General features: G+C 52.1%; 1 long non-coding RNA gene across 1 annotated transcript; it reads right to left on the bottom strand.

The window, feature by feature from the left end:
* Positions 1–969: 969 nt before the first annotated feature.
* On the bottom strand, positions 970–6403 carry LOC308636998. The gene is made up of 3 exons (XR_014019531.1): positions 6147–6403; positions 4258–4346; positions 970–1916 (listed from the first exon to the last, which is right to left on the bottom strand). It is a non-coding gene; the product is annotated as an uncharacterized lncRNA (long non-coding RNA).
* Positions 6404–7229: the final 826 nt, after the last annotated feature.

Raw genomic sequence — 7229 nt, 5'->3', positions numbered from 1 at the left:
ATTTGTCAGTAAATGGATGAAACTGGAGACTATCATGCTAAGTGAAATAAGCCAATTCCAAAAAACCAAAGGCCCGAATGTTCTCTCTGATATGTAGCTGCTAACACACAAAAGGGGGGTGGAGGGAAGAAGAGTAGTTCATTGGATTAGACAAAGGGGAATGAAGGGAAGGGAATGGAGATGGGAATAGGAAAGACAATAGAGTGAATTGGACATAACTTTCCTATGTTCATATATGAATACACGACCAGTGTAACTCCATATCATGTATAACCACAAAAATGGGAAGTTATAATTCATGTATATATAATACATTAAAATACACACTCTACTGTCATGTATATCTGAAAAGAACAAATTAAAAATATGCACAAGATTTTGGAGTACAAAAAAATGAAATGTGAAATATGTCCTTAATAGGGCTGGAGTTGTAGCTCAGTGGGTAGAGTGCTTGCCTTGCATGTGGAAGGTACTGGGTTCGATCCCCAGCACCACATAAAAGTAAAATAAAGGTATTATTGTCATCTACAACTAAAAACATATTTTAAAAAAGAAATATATCCTCAATAATTTTATATTAACTATATTATGTTGAAATGTCTATTTTTAAAAAAAAAATTTTTTTGTAGTCGTAGATGGACAGCATGTTTTTATTTTATTTGTTTATTTTTATGTGGTGCTGAGGATCGAACCCAGTGCCTCACACGTGCAAGGTAAGCGCTCTGCCACTGAGCTACAGCCCCAGCTGGAAGTGTCTAATATTTTACATACTTTTGTTAAATAAAATATACAATCAAATTAATTTCAAAAAACAAAAGAAGGAAGGGCTCAGATGCCACTGTTATTCTTCAAGTCTAGAAAGACACAGAGATGGAGAAAGAGAGAGGAGGAGATAGAAGGAACCAGAGGAGAACCAAAAAATACAGAGAAATATAGAAATATGGAGAGCTGAGACAGGAAGGAGCAAAGACAGAAAGAACAGAGACTGGGAGGCAGAAGGAGGTACCCAAGAGTGTCTGAGAGTGAAGCTGCTGGGAGATGGGGCCAGGGGTGAGTCCAAGATGACACAGAAGCATGACAGTGCAAGGAGCCCTGGCCCTGGAGTCCTGGGGGCTTGGCATCCTCAGGGACTCTGGTGCAGGATGGTCTTGGTCCAAGGACTCCCGCCACTCAATGGTGTGGCCCTTCATCCAGGAGTGGGGGTGGGGCTGGGGTGGGTGCATACATGGTCCAGCCCTCCCTCCCCTTGGCCCTGGGCTACTGGTGTCCCTGGCACAGGGGACAGGTGCCCAGCCTCTCCCTGTAGAGGGCCAGCTGGCCCCACCCCCCAGAGCCAGTGTCAGGTTCCGGGGCTGTTCCCTGGGGGAACTTTGATCTGGAAAGAATGAGAGTGACCGATCTGGCTGCTGCCCAGGGCCCGGCAGTGTCACTGAGACCTGGCCTGGGTTGCCCCTGCCGCCTTCCCGCCCTCCAGGTCGCCAAGCAGTTACCCAGGGTCGGGAGGCGCTGAAGGGGGTCGAGCCTGCTTACCAGCCCTCCCCATTCTTGCAGATGCCCATTCGCTCTGCACTCACCCATTCGCTCACTTGTCCCTTCATTCCTTCTGGACTCTTTCCCCTCATTCATTCACCAACAAGCACTGGCTGATGGGGAGGGGAGGCTGAGTGATGGGGACAGAGGGACGAGAGAGACAGGGTCCTGCCCTTTAGGGAGCCCCTAGCCTGAGGGGAGGGGCAGCCACACAGCCACACCCTCAGGAGAGACAGTGCTGGAGAGAAACACAAGGTCTGTCCTGGAGGAGGGAGGCAGGAAGGACAGGAGGCCTGAGGGGGTCAGCAGAGGTGTGGCCCAGCAGCAGGCTTCATCATCGGGGAGGCTTCTCGGAGGAGGTGACGCTGAAGCTGGGCTCTGAAGATCTGAGGAGTGAGCAGGAATTTGTCAGTCTGGCAAGTAGAAGATGTGCCTCGGGCAAGGGGATCTGGTCAGGAAGGGTCTTGAATGGCCTTCTAAGGTATTGTCCTGTTGGCAGCAGAAGCCCTGGGTCAGGAGGAGGAAAACTAGCTGGGAGAGTGTTGTAAGACCAAGATGCCTTTGGGGCTCATAGAGGACATGGCCACCTGGTGACTCCTTCAGGCCTTCCCTGAAGGAGGGGGCAGTGACCCCTGAATTCTTCCCTACAGGCTCCTAGTCCTGGTTAGTCTTCAGAATGCAGTGGAGGAAGTTTAGCTTGTCTCTAGGCTGTAAAAGGGTCCACAGGGCCCCTGGCCCAAGCCTCAGCCCAGCCCCCTGCCTTGGCCTGTCCTCCCCACCCCCACTGCCCACTCTGACTGATGCAGCCTTTTGCTGGACTGAAAGCAGACACTGCCTGTCCCATGGGGCCCCTGGGGAAGGCCTAGTGAGCTGTAGCTCTGGAGTTCTGGCTCCTCTTGTCCCGGAGGCCACTGAGAAAGGCCCTATAAATAATCCCTCCCCCGGCCCCCTCTCTAGAAGGGGGAGGGGAGGCAGGCCCAGGCTGGGCAGGAGGGAGCAGGCCTTTTGGTAGGATATTGAGGAGGGGGTGGTAACAGGCAGAGAAGGGAGGAAGAGCCCAGAGTTTGAGGCCCAGATCTGCCCTCAAAAGATGGCTTGCCCCTTGGGTCTGTGGTCCTTGGGCTGGGCAGAAAGGGTATGCATTCAGGGAGTGTGTTATCAGCACAGTGCCAATCCTCCTGCCTCCCATCTCTGGGCAGGTTTCTAGAGGCCCGAGCATCTGGATATGAACTGCGGGGCCCTCAGGCTGGGTCTTCCCTGTTCTAGAGACCTCTTCCCAATATCCAGAAGCCTGGGACAGACTGAGGCAGGGTGCCTGCTCCGCCCCTGCTTGCCTGAAGCCCCAGACAAGTGCTTGCTCCTTCTGCACCGCAATCTCCCCTCCTGGCTCCATAGTTCTCAGGGTGAGGGTGGGGAGCTGGGCTGGATCAGTGTAGGGGCCTCGGGAGTCCAGGGGGCCAGGGCTTAGGGGCTGGGACCCAAGGGGGAGGATCCTGGAAATGGAAAATGTGAGCCCAATGGCCTTATCTGCACTGGAAGCAGATGTCCCCACCCCTCACCCTCCACAGCCCCTGCTTCTGTGAGGAGGACCACAGGCTTCCATGCAGGAATGGGTGGGCAGCCTGGGCCTCAGCGGAGGCCTGTGGGAAGTTCCTCTCCCACTGGGGTCAAGAGAGTCTAATGTCTGTCCAAGAGGGCAGGAAGCTCTGCTCTCTAATATCTCCTCCCCAAACCAGGGGCACTTGTAGAATTTTATATGCAAGAATCTCTACAGAGCAGGCCCTAGAACACACCAGACCTGTGCCTTCTAGAGACACTTCTAGATCTGGCTGGAGTAGTCCGAAACGGGTCATGTAATATGTATGTCCAAATCCAAACACGATGATATACATGCAAACAATAAGGTATATAGATCTATTGTATGCATGACACATACAAGCATGTGTACAGTACTGGCTGCATAGGACACACCTGATGTCTACACCGACACAGGTACTGCAGGCATACCCATATAGGTGTAAATATAAACACACAGTCACCAACAAGCAAACACATTAAAAATCCCTCCTGCAAACATGGCTACTTACAAATGTGCACACAATCCCCATATCACGTGTATGTGCAGGCATGTGTGCAGATAGTAGACTCTTAACTCCCACCTGTTTTCTCTACCCGGACACATACATGCATGTGCAAGCATGATGCGTGCACAGACACAGGAAAAAGATAAATGTTAAAAATGCACACTATCAGCTTGGTGCCATAGCACATGCCTATCATCTCAGCAACTTGGGAGACTGAGGCAGGAGGATCACAAGTTCGAGGCCAGCCTGGGCAACTTAGGGAGACTCTGTTTCAAAATTAAAAAATTATAAAAGGGCTCGAGGATGTAGTTCAGTGGTAAAGCACCCCTGGTTTCAATCTTTAGTACCAGAAAAAAAAAAAAGAAAGAAAGAAAAGAAAAGTACAGGAGTGTGGGGCAGAGTGTCCACTGGAAAGGAGGGACAGATTTAAAGGAGGGTTTTGTAAAGGGGAGTTGTAATTACCCAGGAGGCAGGAAGAGTTTCTTCCCAGCCTCCCAGAGGCCTGAGGGTTCCAGGATTAGCCCCTGTGGTTCTGCATTAGGCAGGTAGAGCTGTGGGGAGGAGGGTAGAGACCCATAGGTTCCTCTCCTGGGCACTTCCCTGAGTCCTGGCTGGAGGTGAGACTTGGGGACTCAAGACTTACCCAACTTGGGGCCTCTGCTCCTGTGCAGCCTCTACCATATCTTCTACCTCCCTCCTTATCTTACTCCTCTTAGCTCTGAGCTCAGCAACCTGGCAGGAAAAGATAAATGTAAGCCCTGCGTCCCCACCCCTATGGACCTCATAACAAGGCAACAGTTTCCAGGGACAGAGAGGATTTCAGGATTTGGGAGGAGGAGTGGGGGATGGTACGTTGGCTGTGGGGGTGGATTCAGTCCAGAACTCTTCCTCCTGGAGGTCTTGTTAATGTGTTTGGTTTGGGCACCTGAAGCTGCAGACCGTGGAGGGAGTATGGCTAGCTGCATATACCTTCCCGGATATGAAGCCTAATGACCAGACCAGGCCTATTAGCTGCCCCAGTAAGCTGGGGCCTCTGTGGAGGGTGTGGCAGGGCCAATCAGGGCCTGGCAGACAATAGGTCAGGCCTGGCCCCTGACCTTCCAATCTGAGTTCTTTCTGGGAGTGGGCTTTGGAGGGCACTCCACTGAAATCAGTAACTGCCTTTGATCCAGTGCGAATGTTGATGTGGCCTTGGATACCGGTCCATGAGCCTCACAGCCCACACTTCGCTCTAATACATGTTCTCTGTGACTCACCAGAGTGACCTTTACCTCTATATCCCCAAGTCAGAATTTGGGAGCCATTCTTACCTCTCTCCTTCTTGCATCCCCCATTGTCCTCCCATCCAACAGTTATGTTGGTCTCATTGGCTCTCCAATGAGACCCCTCTTCCCAGACATCCAATCATCCAATGTACTGAAGCCAATTGCCACACCAGGTGTGGGGACAGGCAAATGGCTGAGATAGACCCCCTCTGTGGATGGGGTCCAATGTGTGCATGCAAGTGTGTACCTGTACACCCGTGCATGTGGACCCAGGGGTGCAGAGGGTGCAGAAGTAGTGTCAGGCTGGTGGGCAGAGCCCCCAGAATACTTCTGAGGGGCAAATTCCAGGGGAGTTGAGCCTCCCACCAACCTGGGACGCAGAGAGGAACTGCTTTGAATTGCCTAGATCTGACTGTTGCTCAAATCTTGGGTTCCAATCCAGTCTCTGAGTGCCTTGCTGAGTGACCTTAGGCCAGGTGATGCCCTCTCGGAGCATCAGTTCCCCATGTCAGCTCTATGCCTTTAACTTCCCTAATTATGTGGTTTGGGCCTGCCAAGGATTTGATTTTGTAAGGTGACTGGCAGGGGGCCTTGGGAAGGCTTGTCTGCCTCTTGCTTTGAGCTTAGAAGCAGAGCTGAGCAGGGGACCAGCAGGCAGTGATGGGGTCAGAGCCCAGTGTGTGGGGGGGCGGAGCTGGAAGGGCAGATGCCAGACCCCCAGGATTTGGTGGGAGGTCGGCCTCCATTGCTCGCTGACATCAGGGCTGGCAAACGTGGAGGGAGTTGGGCCAGGTTCAGCAGCCCTCACCTCCCTCACAGCTTGGAGTTGAGCTGGAGAGGATGGGGGTGATTTTCAGGGAGAGCTGGGAGGACCTTTTGGCCTAGGAGCAGAGTGGCAGCCTCCCCCCATCTGTCTTGGAGCCAGCTTCATAGATAGGGTCCTGCTGGATGGCGCTCTACTCCCTTCCCTCTCCAGAATTCCCCTTGTCCTCTCTTCCTTCCTCTTCTCCTGCCCCTCTTCCCTGCCCTCCTGGTTCTCTCTCTCTTCTAGGCTCATCTCCAGCTACTGACTCAGTGGTCTGACTGCTGAGGGAAAGAAGCCAGGGGGATGGTTTGAATCTTGCACCGTCTGTCTTCCCAGGACCCAGGAGACGCCCAGTCTGCCCCTGACAGAGTCCCTACTTTAGCCCCAGAAGGAACCCTGCCCTGGCCCCAAGCAACTCCTAGATATTATACACAGTGGCCCAGGAGGGACTAGGTAACTTACCTGAGATTGGAGAGTGTGGATGTATCCTGGGCAGATCTCTACCACCTTCCACCCACTGAGGTTCTCATCCCAGAGACCCCAGCCAGCCTCTTCTTGAGGCTGGATCCCTGCTCAGCCTCCACTCCCCTGGCTAAATTGTCAGTCCAGGTATACGTTCAGGTGCACAACAGCCAGCTGTGGTCCAGGGATTAACAGGCCCTCCCAAAACTTCCTTTCTCGGGTTCTGTAAGGGAGGAGACTGGGTTTCTCCGTCTGGAACCAGGAATTTTGAACTCCAGGATCCTGTGTTCCTACCTCTTGGGGCTATGAGTGTTGTCTGTGGGCAAGGGCTGCTACAGCAGCATCTCTCAAGGTCTCTATCAAAAATTCCACCCGTAGAAAGAATGTGGGGAGCGGTTTGGCTCACCCTGTCCAGACGGCTACTTGGAACACATACACATTCGCACACACATGCAACATGCACGCCTTTTGGCACTTGACTTTCTCGTGAAATAATTGCTGGAAGGCTCCTTGGATTAGGTAACTCAGTGTTCCTTCCTGTCCCCACTGTGTGTGTATGTGTGTGGGGAGGGGCAGCAGCCAGCATCTGTTAGACTGATCCAGCTCCTGCGGGGCAGGGAATGGGTTAGAAAGCTCTGTGGCTCCAAATATCCTTGGAAGCTAAACAGGACCATGGAAACAAGCCTTTCAGTTTTCTCTTTCCTGTGGGTCATCTGGCTGTTCCTTCCCAGCCTGGGAGCCTCCTTCAAACCTTGAAAAGGAAAAGCTAATTAGGAGTTCTTCCCCCCCAAGGAGGAGATGTTCTCATTTTAATTTCAAATCAGCTTTACAATATCATCCTAAAGTCACAACTGTTTTCTTTCTTTTTCTTCTAATGGTTGATGCTTGTGTGTGTTCTGGACCTGTGTCTCTCTCGGATCAGGAATGAACAGAGCATTGGAGGGAATACAAGTCAGAGCCCTGGCCTGTGGGTAGAGGCCAGGGACTGACCTCTCATGGGGGAAGGCAGGAGATTAGTCCAAGCTGCCCATGACAGGATTTGGAGATTCCACTCTAAGCACACCCTTTCCTCCCTGTCTGTCC

This window comes from Spermophilus citellus (assembly GCF_964194105.1).
Source record: "Spermophilus citellus genome assembly, chromosome: 17".
NCBI lineage: Eukaryota > Metazoa > Chordata > Mammalia > Rodentia > Sciuridae > Spermophilus > Spermophilus citellus.
Note: the sequence above shows the minus strand (reverse complement) of the source record. Positions and strands in the feature narration are given on the sequence as shown.